General features: G+C 43.8%; 1 protein-coding gene across 1 annotated transcript in view; it reads right to left on the bottom strand.

The window, feature by feature from the left end:
- Positions 1 to 3,504, bottom strand: part of NFKB2 (nuclear factor kappa B subunit 2) — an 84,632-nt gene extending 81,128 nt beyond the window's left edge. Inside the window, exon 1 of the mRNA XM_063435214.1 lies at positions 3,388 to 3,504. The gene's annotated coding sequence lies outside the window, so the exon portion shown is untranslated. The remainder of the gene's footprint in view (positions 1 to 3,387) is intronic.
- Between the last annotated feature and the right edge of the window lie 13,155 nt (positions 3,505 to 16,659).

Below are 16,659 nucleotides of genomic sequence, written 5' to 3'. Positions count from 1 at the left end.
TGTGACAAGAAGTAAAACTATTCTGGGACTGTACCTGGTAACATGGTATACCATCCTGTATTTGTCCGTGAACTTTGTTTTACTTGTATTTCTAAGGACTTTATTTTAATTTAAAGTTGTGATTTTATATATTTCACCATTGGCGCATTCCTGTACTTTGGTCTTTTATTACAACATGACAATGACTGATCAATTAAACATAATTCAGATCCACAAGAATTTTAAACACATGCATAATATTTGCAAATCATCTTTTTAACAGAGCACCCTAAACCAGCTCCACTCAGAATCAAGTCTCGATATAAAGAAATAAATGTGTGAGAAATAATATGTGAGTACTAGAGACTGGATTTATCAGTTTATTGACTACATGGAGTGAACAAAAGGTATATTTCACGTAGTTAAAGGAACTACTATTTCCTTGGTGCTTGACCTCCTTATAATGACTGTCACCAGAAAAAAATTAGAATTTCAGAATAAAATTTTCATGAAATGTTGATAAAGACTGCACTGGAGTTTCACTGAAATTCTAATGCAGTCAGGAGATATCATAAGACAAAATAGGGACTCCTTTGTTTATGGTAAAATCTTACTTTGACCACAATCTAGTGGGAACCTCCATAGAGATTAGTGGTGCACTATTACACTACTGTAAGAGTACAGCACTGACGTGAGCTCCTGGTGGATGAAGTACCAGGAGCTGAAGAAAGTAGATAGCGATGGCCAAGGGGGGACAGCCAGGGCCCCATCAGGGCATGACAACCATAATGGTGGTCATGGCCTGGCAGTCCTGGGGGGCCCATACTGCTCTGGGAGTCCAGGGCCTCACATTCCATTTGTGCACATATTTACCATGTCAATGCTCCACGCGGCACGCAGGCAGAGCTCGCGAGAGTTAGACACAGGAGCTGCTAAAAAGTTAAGCTGGTGCTGGTAGGGTCCCTTCTACATTATGTAGCGGCTGGCTCCCTCCATCATACCACCAGGGATGCAATCAACCCCCCTCCCTGGCCATGTAAGAAGCAGGGAGGCAGAATAAAATAGTGTGTTAAATAAATGTAAATACCACCAAAAAGGCTCCCCTACCCCCCCCCACCCAAATGAAGCCCCTATTTTCTACATTTACACACACTACATCCACTACACAAGCACACACTGCATCCACCATACACACAGTACATCAACCATACACACACTACATCAACTACACAAACAGACGTGCTGCATCCACTACACAGAAACACTGCATCCACTACACAAACAAACACACAAACACTACATCCACTATACACACCACATCCACTACACACACACACACACACAGCATTCTTGTGGGCGGACACAGAATGGTCCCTGTGGGCAGACTAGGGGGTGGGCCCTGGGGGCCAGACCTTGAACTGTGTCAGGGGCCCAAAGATTTTTGATGGCAGTCCTGGGGACAGCATTACGTTACTATAATACACAATAGCTTCACACCCCAGACCACCACATCCCAAGCGGAGATGCCACCACTAGGGATCTTTGCAAAATAGCCCTTGCAGGCTGAGAACATGAGCAGATCATAGGTGCCTAGGGGGACCAAGGTAAGTTGTCCATCCATTCTAAAACAGTTGGGCAAATTACACTGGGAGGGCACCAGGATACTCATGGAACCATAACCACTACAACAGGGTGCAGTGGTTATGGTACTCAAAGCGTTTCTTTAACAAAAGACACCAAATCTCCCACAAGTCTGTATCCCCACATGGTTATTCATAAAGGTGCGAAGTGTCCATAGTTTTCCAATATTCAAATTATAATTCTATATTTATATAATATACGAGAAACACCGGCTAAGTGTCGTGCAGAAAAATAGTCAGCAATGCTTCTCGATGGCAAAAAGCATTGGGTTCAAGAGTTTATAAAGTCTGATGATTTAACCTCAGGTAAAGGAACTGCTGGGAAGAGACTGTCCCTTGGCTGGACTACAATAAAGGTTAGAAACATATTACTTTATTATTTTAGCAGTAAGAGGCCCTAAATATAAAAAGAGCAACCCTCTATTGTTTGAAATAAATATATTTCCTTTAAGAACCACTACCATAGAAATAAACCAGATTTCTAACTCTGCTCAGCTCAGGGCCACTTGGATCACTGTGTCCTAATCTCGCTCTATATTTCTGGTTTGGGAAACAGGCCCTGCCATTGCAATTTTATTTTCCTCCTGTTGTCAGATGCATCAAGGGATTGGGACATTTGGGTGTTTTTACCCAAGCAGAAGTGGCTCGGCAGCATTCTCCGTACGTCCTGGCACGCTAGTCAAGTTGGCAAGTCTGCGATCACGTCAAAATACAATGTCCCCAGCGTTGATCTTTTTGGATACATTTCCCAGCATGCATCACTGACATTTACCCTTCTCAGACAGACATCCTGTATTCCTAATCCCATACCTTCAAAACCAAGTTCAACCAGGCCACACTGGTTGGAATGTGCAATTCAAGTTCTACCAGCCCCAAGTTATTTCAAACAAAATATTTACTTTAGGAGCACTGCTTCTCACATGCAATGGATACACTTTAGGTGTGTTCTGCGGAACACAAATTAAAAATCATTTAAATAAAAGTCCAGTAAAGTTAATGTCAGATACAGATTGGCTTCATGTTAAACACAATGTTTTAGCAGAACTGATTGGTTGGAAAAAGTGTGATTTCATGACCTGGGTTCCAGGTCAACCAAGGGCTGATTTTCTGCATTTTGTTTATGGCCTGTTTATAACATGCTGTACCAGAATTTTTGGCTCATGTTTCACCAACCCCCGTGGATGACATGCCCTACAACCAGTCATGTGCTACTGTATCTGAGATGTTTTATATGTTTGGGATCTCCTGTCTGTATAACTCCTCGTTTGAAGCGGATTTCACATCCTCTGCTGTTACTAGTGATCACTTCTTCATACTGATGGGCTCTGCAAGAAAAGCGCTGGGATGTAGTTTGCAGAACTCATATGCTGCTGGAGAGAAATCAATTAACCATTGAAGGAAGACATCGGGGTCCTTTCTGGTTTCCTGCCTTCATACTACTGGGCAGCACTTTACATTCCATGCCCAAGTGCATGCAAAAATAATGTGTCAAAGAAAAAAAAAATTTTGCTTCTGGCAAACACAGCTAGAGTTTTCATATCTAACCATAGCTAGGAAATACACACAATCAGCTGACACCGCGTTCTAACCAGCCTTCCAAACATCACCAAATAGAATCATGTGAACCACATAACATGTGTATCAAAATCTGAAACAGATACAGCACTTCCTGTACATTTTGGCAACTGTAACCTTTGTGTGGTTCCAGGAAGGAAGGGAGCTCAGTGAGTGATACTACCCCGTACAATGCATGGAGAGATGTCCCTACCTGGCCTGTGAGCAGGTCCTGTCTCCAGTCCTCGGCTTGTACTGGGCTACACTCACAGGTGGCGGCACAAATCGCTGCACGGAAAGTCCCCAATTGTCCGAATTAGGGGAATTCCAAGAACGACAGGCAATCAGACAGCTGATTGGTGGCCTGAAGAGTGTCCCACCTCCAGATCAGATTTTATCCAATCAACTGGCAAAAACGCAGCCTGCGCTTTGATTGTGCAAGCTCAGCTGAGTTACAACAGAAAGTGCTTATGGAAGGTCACATGTAGCATGCAGTCAGTGGATAAATACTGAGAGTTACTTTGTTACCATTTATACAGATTGGTAAAGATAAACAGATAATAGAAATCATTGTGTAGTGACCATACTGCCCATTAAAGCTGGACAGCCTGCAAGGGGTGCACTATGTTTTATGCAGCCCTGCCATTATTAATATTATCATTATACAACCATTTATATAGAGCCAGTATTTTCCCCAGTGAGTCACAATTATATGTAGGAATGTTTGGGGGGAAATGGAAGTCTTACTATCCAATATATAAATGGTTAGACACAAGATGAGGGTTTTAGGAATAGCCTATAGAATGTAAGCACGATTGAGCAGGGTCCTCTTCAACCTATTGTTCCTGTAAGTTTATTTGTAATTGTTCACATGTATCTATAAGGACCAGCATAGCCACCTGATTTATATAATGACATCAATAAAATATGGGGGTCTTACAGCAGAAATCTTACATGTGAGTTTTTGCACAATCCATAATTAATCAAAAGTTATAGGTTTTTAAAGCCAACATTATTTAACTGTATACTGCCAGAATAACATGCAGATTAATTTAACCCTCACAGGGCTGTGTACTTGTGACATCACTAGGAAAGGAATGCCTGATCGTGCACGAGTGTGCCAGGATCATGACATCACCCTGAATACACAAGACTCACCCCAGTAAACACTTTAGTTGGGTTTAGTGGGGTGAGGAAATGAGGACACCGTTCTACTTTAATATGTTAGGCACTGGATAAACCCTATGAAGAAAGACTATAGCGTTAGTAATACAAACCTGTAATACTAAAGCTATATTGTCTGACCCTGCTGTTTTCACTAAACAATATATATATATAAAAAAAGAAAATAACCAACAACAATTTTATTCACCTTTTGCCAGTGCTGAGACTCCCTTGGCACTGCCAACGTCTCCACCTCCTGTTATGTCATTAAGGAGGCGCCATTTCCTCGTAGCTGGTCCGACGCAATAGAGGAGAGTTGGGGGGGCCTGATGCGCATGCACATTCAATACTTAAATCAAATTCTTTCCTATGAGCTGTAACGTCACATGACCCAGTGTTTCTTGGCAAATTGCAGTGGAAACGCCTCTATTGGTGGTCAGTATAGGATAGCCATTAAAGTGGAAAATGTATTCATACTTACCGTAATTTTCTTTTCTGGCTATTATTCATGGCAGCATATACACATGGGTTAGCTCTCCCCCTTACAGACGATAGAACAGGAAAAGCACCAAAGGCTTTAAAAGGAGGCTCCATTCCCAAGGTCCTCAGTCAGTAACAAGCTCTACAGTAGATAAATAGAGACATTGATGGGTGGGTAGTATATGCTGCCATGAATAATAGCCAGGAAAATAAAATTACGGTAAGTATGAATAAATATTCCACTTTCCTGGCTAATCATGGCAGCATATACAAATAGGAATACCCAAGCTTCAAAGGGTGGGACAGAAACGTAAATAACTGCCAATCAAATAATCAGGACAATTCAACATAGATTAGAACAAGCATGTCAAACTCGTGGCCCACAAGGACCATCTTTGCGGCCCAGCGAGTACATGCTGGTGTTATAGCAGAGTAGGCACCTGCTTTCCCCACATTGCAGATGCCTACTGTGCTAACATTTACCCGACCGGTGAGGAGGGCCGCGAGGGAGCTCAGCCTTCCAGCTCCTCACTGCTCCCTTGCGCGCGCCGACAGAAGTGAAGCCGGGCTCCGGAATATGATGTCATATTCCGGCACCCGGCATTACTAAACCGCGCAAGGGAGCAGTGAGGAGCAGGAAGGACCCCAGGGAGAGGCCCCACATCGGCTCCATAAGGTAAGGAGCAATAATGAAAAGCATGTGTATAAGTGTGTGTGTATGTGTGTCTGTCAGTGAGTGTGTCTGTCAGTGAGTATGTGTATGTGTGTCTGTCAGTGTGTGTGTCTGTCAGTGAGTATGTTTGTGTCTGTGTCAGCGAGTATGTGTGTGTTTGTGTCAGTGTGTGTGTGTTGGTCTGTCAGCAATTATGTGTGTCTGTGTCAGTGTGTGTGTGTGTCTGTCTGTCAGTGTGTGTGTGTGTGTCTGTCAGTGAGTGTGTGTGTGTGTCTGTCAGTGTGTATCAGTGAGTATGTGTGTGTCAGTGAGTGTATGTGTCTGTCGGTGAGTGTATGTGTCTGTCGGTGAGTGTATGTGTCTGTCGGTGAGTGTATGTGTGTGTGTGTGTGTGTGCGGCCCACATAAACTTAAAGCTTGTTTATGTGGCCCGTGCCACACTTTGAGTTTGACATGCTTGGATTAGAAGATTGAACTGAATTAACAACTGAATGGCTATGCTCAGAAATGCTTCAGACTTGAGAAAGGGAGGTTCTCCCGAAATCTTGTCATTAAAAAATTTCTGTTGGTCCAATAAAAAAGGTATTACAAGATAGGAATTTTATTTGTTTTTTACATCTACATCACTGGACTAATACGGCTACAATCTCTACTTGAACACTATGGAAGATATATATATATATATATATATACACATATCCTTCCATGGCTCAGTGCATGTCTCCTAATAGAGCAGTTAACCGAATTCTCCAGCTGTCAGATGCAGAAGGGATGGGCTGAGTGAAAATAGTTTAAAATACCATGAGACATAGGCATCCATAGACTACACTACAGTGGTTATAGTGCATAGATTATCCAAACCATTAGGTGTATGCTTGTTTAGAACAGGGTGGAATATTAGATCATATATATTTATCATATTATCTATTGTTTTGTAATTATAACATGCACACTGACTTATTCATTGCCATCGTCTGTCCATACTCTGGCCAGATCCTAATTTCAAGGTCTGATACCAACGTTTGCATGTCTAAGTGGGTGGAAACCAGTTAACTCGCAGGTTTGTACTTGTCCTGGTTGCAAAGGAAAAAGACTGGGGAGGTAATGGAAGCTTCAGGCTGTTGAGAATAGCTCACAATTTGAATGGTGGATGTACCAAAACGTTGGTTTAGATGTGACACCTAGTGGTTAATAAAAGGAAGAGTTTTAGGCTTAAAGTTCAATATTGGATAAAGGAAATGTCATAGAATTGTTTATATATGATATACCAGTTAATTCAATGTGCAGATCATGGTTTAGAATCCGGTACTGCATGTATACTGATATAATTACCAGATACTACCAAGGAGCTTGTCCATGCTCTAGTAATGTCCCGCATGGATTATTGTAACCCTCTCCTGATTGGTCTTCCCAATATCCGTACTGCACCCCTACAGTCCGTAATGAATGCTGCTGCTAGATTGATTTTCCTCTCTAGTCGTTTCTCTCACACCTCACCCCTCTGCCAGTCCTTACATTGGCTTCCTGTATGCTATAGGAGTCAATTCAAGGTACTAACTCACACCTATAAAGCACTGAACAACTCTAGCCCCTCTAATATATCCTCACAGATCCATAGGTATGTCCTTTCTCGGTCTCTCCGCTCTGCCCGTGACCACCTCCTGTCCGTTGTCCGCACCCGTACGGCCAACTCGCGCTTGCAGGACTTCTCGCGGGCGGCTCCCTTCCTATGGAATAGCCTGCCTACCGCCATCAGACTCTCCCCTAGTCTTGCATCTTTTAAGAAGTGCCTTAAAACCCATCTCTTTAGGAAAGCTTATGGCCTCCAAGACTAACCCCTACCTCACATACCTGTCTCTTGCCCTCTCCTAAAGGGCAGCCCACCTTATTTGATTGCAAATTCCTGTCCTAATGTGTTTTACACCCTACCTCCTATAGAATGTAAGCTCGATTGAGCAGGGTCCTCTTCAACCTATCGTTCCTGTAAGTTTATTTATAATTGTCCTATTTATAGTTAAATCCCCTCTCATAATATTGTAAAGCGCTACGGAATCTGTTGGCGCTATATAAATGGCAATAATAATAAATAATAATCTGGGTACCAATTCCCATAATTAATTGGTAATAACAGAAGGTTCACCATCGGGTACTATGAACCATTCATGTAGGGAAGACCCAGGACATACATGACAGCAGTGCATTCATTATACATGTGTGATGCCCGTGCTATTTAATAAAATGAGAATTCAAAGTGAATTTCAAATTTAAGATGAAAACAGCCGAACTTGAAATATTCTCTAACTGTGTTATGCTTCCATCATCAATTTGGCCTTTAATTTAAAATTCACACTTTTGTAAATAACCCTGAGCGTGTACTATACAGAGACAAAATAAACAGGCTGTAAATAGAAATGGTGGACGAAGTTAGAAGCCACAAACTTGCTCTACTCGTTAGCATCTGGAACTGATTCAGTTCATCATTGCAGAGCTCCACATGGACCATCATTTTAAGTAATCATTGGCAAAACAACTGACTGGATAAGCAACTTAGTATTGAGGAGAGGCGTAGTAAGAGTCTGGATAGATCTACAGTATTTAACCCTGGCACTGAGCCAAGCTCACGACATCATTCATGCAATCAACTGAGATTATCTTGTACAAGCTTACTAACACACTGTGCCCACATTTGTAGATGGACATGGTATATTAGCGCTACATGAATTGGATAATACTAGCATTTACTCAACAGCTTTCTGGAAGCACTGTGCAGGAAGAGATGGTTCCGATTGAACATAATGATACCCGAGTTAAATGGTTACTCCATACACCATGACCACTTCAGAAATTTGCCTGGAGTATGTGCAGCGTTGTGCTGGGATATATTGCACATACAGAAATTAACCTCTCTGCTCCAATGCCGGCAATGGTGTAACTCCAATGCCGGCAGTGCCATTGGGGCGTCATTGCTTTTAGCAGTACACCTATTAATGTAGCCTTAGTAAGGTATATGATTTAAGGGAAAGGAATTCAGTGTTTCCCTCTGTCTTCTTTTCTCTGGGGAATGAGAGACAGGAAATTGGCATGTCTGTATACTGGTGTTAGTGTGAAGTCTATTGATATTATGGGGCATAATTATTAAGATATAGGCTACCACTATTAGTGAGATTTTTATTTTTTTTGTAATTCTTTATTTTTGCACTGATAGACATGCAACATTATGACAGTGTAAGCTTATGCAAAAGCTAAATCGCAATAGTTGTATCTGGGGGGTTACAGAAAGGAAAGTTGTGTCGTTAGTGGAAGTATAAGTTTTTTTTTTTTTTTTTAATTCTTTATTTTTGTTGTGCAGGTGAGTACATAGCATAGTCAAACGCCACAACAGCGTACATAACAGTATACAGGTTAGACTGTGGCAGGAGTAATTGCACATTATTATTATTTTTGTTTGAAACAAGCTTAATATAACCGTTGCTTACAGTTAAGTATTCTAGTCCAAATGAGAAACCGTAGTGAAGTACGTGCTAGTATCTTGTATTAAACAGGCTGAGTTTGTGTTCGCATCAGTGCAGTACCAGATTGTATCCTGCAATAGACAGGCTGGGGATTTGCTAACAGTAGTGTATGACCAGCTTGTGTCGTGTGGTAAACAGGCTGGGTACCTGTTATCAGTAGTGTATGACATGTTTGTGTCGTGTGTATAACAGGCTGGGTATACATTAGTTGTAGGGTATTATAAGATTGTGTCTTGTATGGAACCGGCTGGGTACGTGCTAGCATTGGCATGTTGCAGTTATCCTGGAGACCAGCCTATAAAATTATAGGTGTGCGCTTAAGGCACTGATAGCACGTTTTCTGGTTTTGTTAGACTTTGCACATTGTAAGACAAAAAGGGTAAGCTACGTTATGGCTAAGACTGCACAGTTCTAGGTAACATAGGTAACAAACTTCGGTATAGTTAAGACTATTTTTGGTTAAAAAGGATAAACTTTGTCGTGGCCAAGACTATGCCCATTTGTAGTGAAATAGAATGCAAACTTTGGAGTAGCTAAACTTGTTTAACATTGTAACTTGAGAATTTCTGCTGTACCTTACTGGTTGGAAATGGCAGGGCCAGATTAAGAGCCCAGTGGGCCTGGTGCTGACAATTATGACGGGCCTAATTACAGGATCATATCGACCAAAAACAGTAAAACACTCCCAAGCGTCATGTATCTGATGGAGATGGTGCTGGAGAGAAAGAAAACAACAGCTATAAGAAAACACATACCCTAGGGCCTTTTTAATACTATATTTACTTATCTCCTTAATTTATGTGTATATATATATATATATATATACATATATGTGTGTGTGTGTGTGTCTATAAATGTATGTATATATAAAGATCCAAAATATGACCACACTCCATGGTCTTAGTCCAAAGTATAAAACTTGTCTTTTAATACATATTCCAAAAAGAAAATCGACGTTTCAGCTCACAAAAGGAGTTTTCATCAGGAGGACAAAAATTACAAATATATAGAGTGCATAATGATTAAGCCCTTAACCCCTTAAGGACCAAACTTCTGGAATAAAATGTGATCATGACATGTCATACATGTCATGTGTCCTTAAGGGGTTAAGGACACATGACATGTGTGACATGTCATGATTCCCTTTTATTTCAGAAGTTTGGTCCTTAAGGGGTTAAAACAAGTACTCACCGCCAGCATGTGTGGAGCTGCTAACCGATTTCGCATGTGCACGTGGGCATAAAGCCTGGGTCTCAACCACCGGCGGAATGCTGGCGATGGCTGGGGACATGAATATACAGGACTCTAAGGTCCATACTGTAGGATCAAACAAAATTGAATACAAAGATGCTAAACAATCATCGCAATGTAATGTAGACTACAACCACATGGTCTCTACAGTCAGAAAAATGGGCCAAGGCTAATCTCTCACTAATTTATGTTTTCATCTTTCAAGTAAATCCATAACCCCTAACAGCAGTGTCCAGTCAAGCAGGAAGTCAATGGGCGCGGTAAAAGGGTGTGCCACTGACACAAATCACGTAACCTGCCAAAAGGGGCGAACAGGCCCAAAAAGAGGACATATCTGCCCAAAGAATTAGGCCAGCCTGGCATGAATGCATTTCAGGCTGCCTGCCAATCATGCAGCTGGCCAACTAAGGGCATACTATGCATACAGCACCCTGAGCTTGGCATAAATGCATCTAATGATGCGCTCGCTCAACGCTTTCTAAGGACTGTCCCCTAGCACTCGCTGGTCCACTTGTCTCCTTACCTTCTTACTAGCAGGCAGAAGCTCCTGGTATATAGTCTGGGACAGAGAAAAGCTGTATGTAGTGAGTGTAGAAGAAAGGGAACATGCCACAGTGTTAGCGAGACCAAAGTCAGCATTACCTTAAAGGATCACTATAGGGTCAGGAACACAAACATGAATTCATGACCCTATAGTGTTAACACCACCATCTAGCCCCCGTGGGCCCCTCATGCCTCCATTAATATAGCAAAATCTTACTGTATTCAAGCCTGAAGCTGTAACTCTGCATGCTGTTAGACTCAGAAAAACAAGCAGTCTGCTGACATCATTAGAAGTGGTGGCCTGATCCAATCTCAGTGCTTCCCCATAGGATTGGCTGAGACTGACAAAGAGGCAGATCAGGGGCAGAGCCAGCATGATTCAAACACAGCCCTGGCCAATCAGCATCTCCTCATAGAGATAAATTGAATCAATGAATCTCAATGAGGAAAGTTCAGTGTCTGCATGCAGAGGGAGGAGACATTTTAGGCAGCCATGACCCAGGAAGGATCTCTAACCGCCATCTAAGGAGTGGCCAGTGAAGTTATCACTAGGCTGTAATGTAAAGACTGCATTTTCTCTGAAAAGACAATGTTTACAGCAAAAAGTCTGACGGTAATGATTCTACTCACCAGAACAAATTCAATAAGCTGTAGTTGTTCTGGTGACTATAGTGTCCCTTTACTATATTCATTGTCAGCCAGTCCACACAAGTTTTGTTCCCATACATCCCTCTTAAGTTTCCATACTTAAGTTAGAGTATGTGAAAAGTAGTTAGGGTTGCCACCTTTCTTGAAAAAACATACCGGCCTTGCTAATTTGCATAATTAAATATGTATGGGTGACATCACATGATGTAAATCACAAGGAGTGACATAAGAGAAAATGCTGTAAAATCACCAAAAAACTACTTAGTTTGATTCTGCGGTATAGATGGATTCCTCCCAGTGCCCCCATGTGTCGATTACTCCAGGTCTCAGTGTTCCTATGTATCAGTGTCTCAGTGCCCCATGTCTCCCTGTGTCCCCATGTATCCCAGGGTCCCCATGTCACTAGGAAGACGGGGAGACCTAGGGACACGGAGACACCAGTGACACTAGGAGACTAGGGGACTCTGGCTGGGACACATGGGGACACTGGGAAAATAGGGGACACTTGAAGACATTGGGAAACAGACACCAGGGACACAGACACTAGAGACACTGGCTGGGGGGCATGGGGGCATTGAGACATGGGGGCCCTGGGAGACATGGGGACACTGAGACACCAGGGCCACAGACACTAGGGACACGAACGTGGAGACATGAGGACATTGAGACACTTGAGGCACTGGGAGACAGAGGCACTAGGAGACATGGGGACAGTGAGACACTGGCAGACTGGGGGCACTGGGAGACTAGGGGTCACTGAGACACCAGGGACACTGGCTGGGAGACATGGGGACACTGAGAGACATGGGGACTCTGTGTCCCCATGTGTCTCTGTGTCATAATGTCTCCCAATGTCCCTTAGTGTCTCAGTGTATGTCTCCTTGCAGCCTTTCCCCCCATCCCTTACTTCCCTGAGCTGTAGGCTGTCTCTGCAGGGTGGGATTTGCTGTCTGGACTCTCTGTAGCTGCACCCCTGCAGATCAGTGAGTATAGATAGGCAGGGAGGGATATGCTGGAACTTCCTATCCCTGCCTGTCTCCACACACAGCGACCCCTACTGGCCAGTGCTGGTATTGCATAGTAATCTTGTTTATACTGAGAAAAATACCAGCATTTGTATTGCCAGTATCACTGTAATATTGGAACCAGCCAGGCAGCCTCAAATACTGGCTGTGCCAATAAAATAAAAGCCAGGTGGAATCCCTAAGAGTAGTGTGTAAAAAAATAAATAAAAAAAAAATGTAACAACATTTTTTTTTTTTTTTTTTAAATCAATGGGCCTATTCCATGGGCCTGGGCCTGGAGCTGCAGCTCCATCAGCCCCTATGTTAATCCGGCCCTGGGAAATGGGCATTGCTATAGGAGTAGTGGTAAGTAGGGCCCCTCGTAAAGTACTGGCCAGCCATATCAGGAGGGCACCTTTCATGCATGTATAGGCTAAGAGCATTATAAGTGTAGGCTGGGGCGTCATTAAGTGGTTTTTACAAACTTCAGTTATGATCAGTAAAAAAGAAACTAAAAACAAACACATAAGTTCTGTATGGCTTCTAGTGGAAAAGTACCACAGACTTACATCACTTGACAGCCACAAACTATACTCAAGGAAAATAAAGGAACATTTAGTGTTCACAAACTTGGTGCAAAAACAAAATATGGTGTTTGCTGGGGTTGTATTAAACGCAGGCTGGGGGTTATTGTGAGTACCACTGTATAACAACGATGAGAAGTTGTGTATGGGGCCGTTACCTGTCATGTAGAACAGGGATGTTACAGGCTTTGTATTGTCGTCTGAGTGGTTTTCCTCACTAAAGGCAGCCGGTCAGGCAGTTAAGCTAAGTTGTTAATCGACATTTGCCTGGACTTGTTGTTTAGGTACCTGGTGTAATTGTGGGTGCCTATGCAGTCGTGTGGAGACATTTAACACGAGTCGGCATCAGTAAACAAATAGAACAAAACAACAGATAAGGAACAAAAAGAAAGAAAAGTGCGAGAGAGACAGTGCCAACAGGCAGTTTTGATTACTCTCGCTGTGTCTGGATGTTCTCAGCCAATGGGTAGCGGGCTAGATTGTTGCCCGGTAAAAGAAGATTGCAGGAGAGCGTCCTGGTAGATGTCCTATTTAAGGTTGTGGCAGCTGTATGTATGCGGCCCTGCGGGTGGTTGTCGTGGCACACATATCGGTGCGCCAATCGCGTTCTTCCCTAGGCTGCTTGTAGTTCCAGCCGGTGGATTCGTGACGTCCATTGCCAGCAGCGGTAGACGCAGGCCTTCCAGTGTCCTCGTGGCTTCTTGTAGGTTCCGCACCACCATAGGGCCACTTGTGCCTTCTATGTGTAGGGCGCAGCCTGGGCCCCAGCGGTACCTGATTTTTTTCTGCAGCAAGTAGGATGTGAACTGTTTGAGAGATCTTCTCCAGGTCAGCTTTCTACTTGATAGATCGGCATAAAATGACAGAGTCATGTCCTCAAAAGTATAGGTTGTTAGGCCTTTGGTGGCTTCTAGAACGTCCCTTTTGTCCCTCGCGTTTTGAAATCAGAGGATTATGTCCCCTGTGGCAGTTGGTGGTGCCATTGCCGGCCGTGGTATACGGAAGATGTTGTCCAATATCATGGATTTGGCCACTTTCGGGGTCAAAAGTGCGGTCAGCAACCGCCTGGCATAATGTGGAGTCCGAGACCCCCCTTTAGATTGTTTTTATGTCGCTTATCCTCTTGTGTGGCCAGTTGCTGTTCATGAAGTGATGCTAGTTGTTTCAGGTCGTGGACTGCCGCTTTTAGCTCCTCTATCTGGTTTGTATGGCCGTCAGAGGTGTTTTCCACAGTCCTGAGTCGTGCTGAGAGGCTTTTCAGGTCATCTCTTATTGTGGCCACTTCTGCAGAGATTTTGCTGTGATGGGTGGCCATGAGCTCTCCAATGGCCTCCATGGTCACCGGTGTGGGAGCTGGTGCGGGCACGCGAGGCCTGTCTGGCGGCGGTGGAGCTCTGGTCGGCATGAAGCTCCCTTCTCCTTCATCGGACGTATCGTCCGTAAAGTCGGAGCATCCTCCATGCAGGGACGCCATTGTTGCTCCGGCTGTCTTGTGGGCCTGCTTCCACATGTCCCTGATGTTCATGCCCAGACGGGGCTTGTCAGGCTTCTGCTTTTTTGTTTTTCTGCCCATGTGGATCGGGTAAGTCGTGGGGCACTCTGGAGGGTGTTTGGGTCGTGGTTGGGTTCTGTTTGCCACGATTTAATACGCTTGGAGTCAGGAGCTCTGCGGCCATGCGACTTTCCTCGCCTGTTACTAGACCGGAAGCCCTGGAAGTATACAGTAGTTTACAGCTTTTTGCAGTCTTATCAGGGTTTTACTTTAATATTCAACTATATACAATGGCATTTCCGCTGAGAAATGGCCAAATCGGCAGGTTACATTCAACAGATGGGACATCGAACAGGTATTATACAATGACAAGTGAATATGTTACAGTTCATCATTACTCTATAGTTAAGTTTGTATCTGTTTATCATAGCCTGTTGAAGCAATCAACATACATTAGTCGGAATTCTGCCATTCGCTTTCTGCCGGGTTGTAAGTCTGTGGGACTTTTGGGAACAGAGAGATGTGTGAAGTGAGAGATTATAGGAAAGGAAAAAGAAAGAAGAATAATGCCTCGTTTCCACTAAGCGGATCGGTTCGGGTCGGTACAGTTTGGAAGGTTTAGAATAGACCAGCCTATTCTGGTGAGCGTTTCCACTGCAAACCAGACCTTCAGGGCCATTCAGGGTTTAGAAAAAATGCTCTTCCTGTCCACCAATCAATGGATTGTATGGTAGCTCCACCCTAACCGAACCTTTCCATTTCCTATGGCCCTTCATCTGAAGCAGGACCCTGAATGGATTGGTATGGTTCGCTTGTATGGACTACTTTCATAATGGAAACACCCAAAATAGCGAACCGTACCGAACCGAACCGATCCGCTCAGTGGAAACGAGGCATATGTGATCTCCTATACTACTAATTCCAGGATCGTAGCAATCCCATGCAGTGTGTCTCTTGAAGCCTTCATCCTGTACCTTAGCCTTGTCAAACGACCCTCCTGGTAGTGGTGCCACTGCCACACATCGGGGTTCTGGTGTATCTATGTTAGTGAGGATGTATCCCAGCAGTTTGCGTTGTGAGTATGTATCCCAGCAGTTCGCGTCACCGGATCGGATCCCCTGCCCACCCTGCCCTTGATCCTTCCCCCCCCCCCCCCACTGTACTCCTTATGTATCGTATTGTTCCCATGGATCCCACACCCTGCTGAAAGTAGTCAGCGTGCTCCTGACTTGGGCGGTTAGCTTGTCCATCAGGTAATTGTCCCTGAGTTTTGATTTGACCAGGGATATTTGGAGGAGTTCTGGGCACTTTTTGTGCCAATGCTCTACGCGCTGCTAGATCAATCATGTTAAGGATCTTTTGTTCGTGTTTGGTGAGGCCCTCTGTGGGTCTGGATAGTAGGCATGCCATTGGGTCCAAGGTCATTTTCCTCTGTAGGATCTGTGAGCTTAAATCCACAATTTTGTACCAGTAATCTGCTACCCGTGGGCACCCCCACCACATGTGTATATATGTGCCTCTCCCGCCGCATAGGGGCCAACAGTCATCTGAGGGGTTCATTTTCATCTGTTTCGGTTTTACTAGGGTCGTGTACCATCTGTATAGAGTTTTATATGATTGCTCTTGGAGCGTTACACAGATTGTTGTTTAAGTGCATGCCTCCCAGATGTCTTGCCAATCTGTTACCTCAAACACCTCCCCTAAGTCGGCTTCCCATTGAGTAGTAAAGCGTAGTGCCCCCTCCGTGTCAGTAGCTGTACTAAGATGATTGTAAAGTAGCATAATAAGTTTGGTTTGTGTGGTTTTGTTAAAGCATAGTTTTTCAAAGAAAGTCATTGGTGCTGTAGCTGCTTCCCTGACTGCAGCTCTTTGTGCGAAGTCTTGGATTTGTAAATATCTAAAGTAGTCGCGCGTTCTGAGTGTGGCTTGGGTGTTCAGGTGTGCATATGTAACTATTTCATGATTGACATATAGGTGAACATATCTCTGTAGCCCCGTGGTTTCTATCCCTCCATAGTCCCTAGCCCTCAGTCCTGGCAGGATGGCCCTGTTCCTTAGCACTTGTGTCATGGGGGATAAGGGAGGATAAGGGGGTACTCACTATTAGTGAGATTTTGAGATAGCCTCATGGTATG

This window comes from Pelobates fuscus, chromosome 10 (genome assembly GCF_036172605.1).
Source record: "Pelobates fuscus isolate aPelFus1 chromosome 10, aPelFus1.pri, whole genome shotgun sequence".
Lineage (NCBI taxonomy): Eukaryota > Metazoa > Chordata > Amphibia > Anura > Pelobatidae > Pelobates > Pelobates fuscus.
This window is presented reverse-complemented; position numbering and strand designations above follow the sequence as displayed.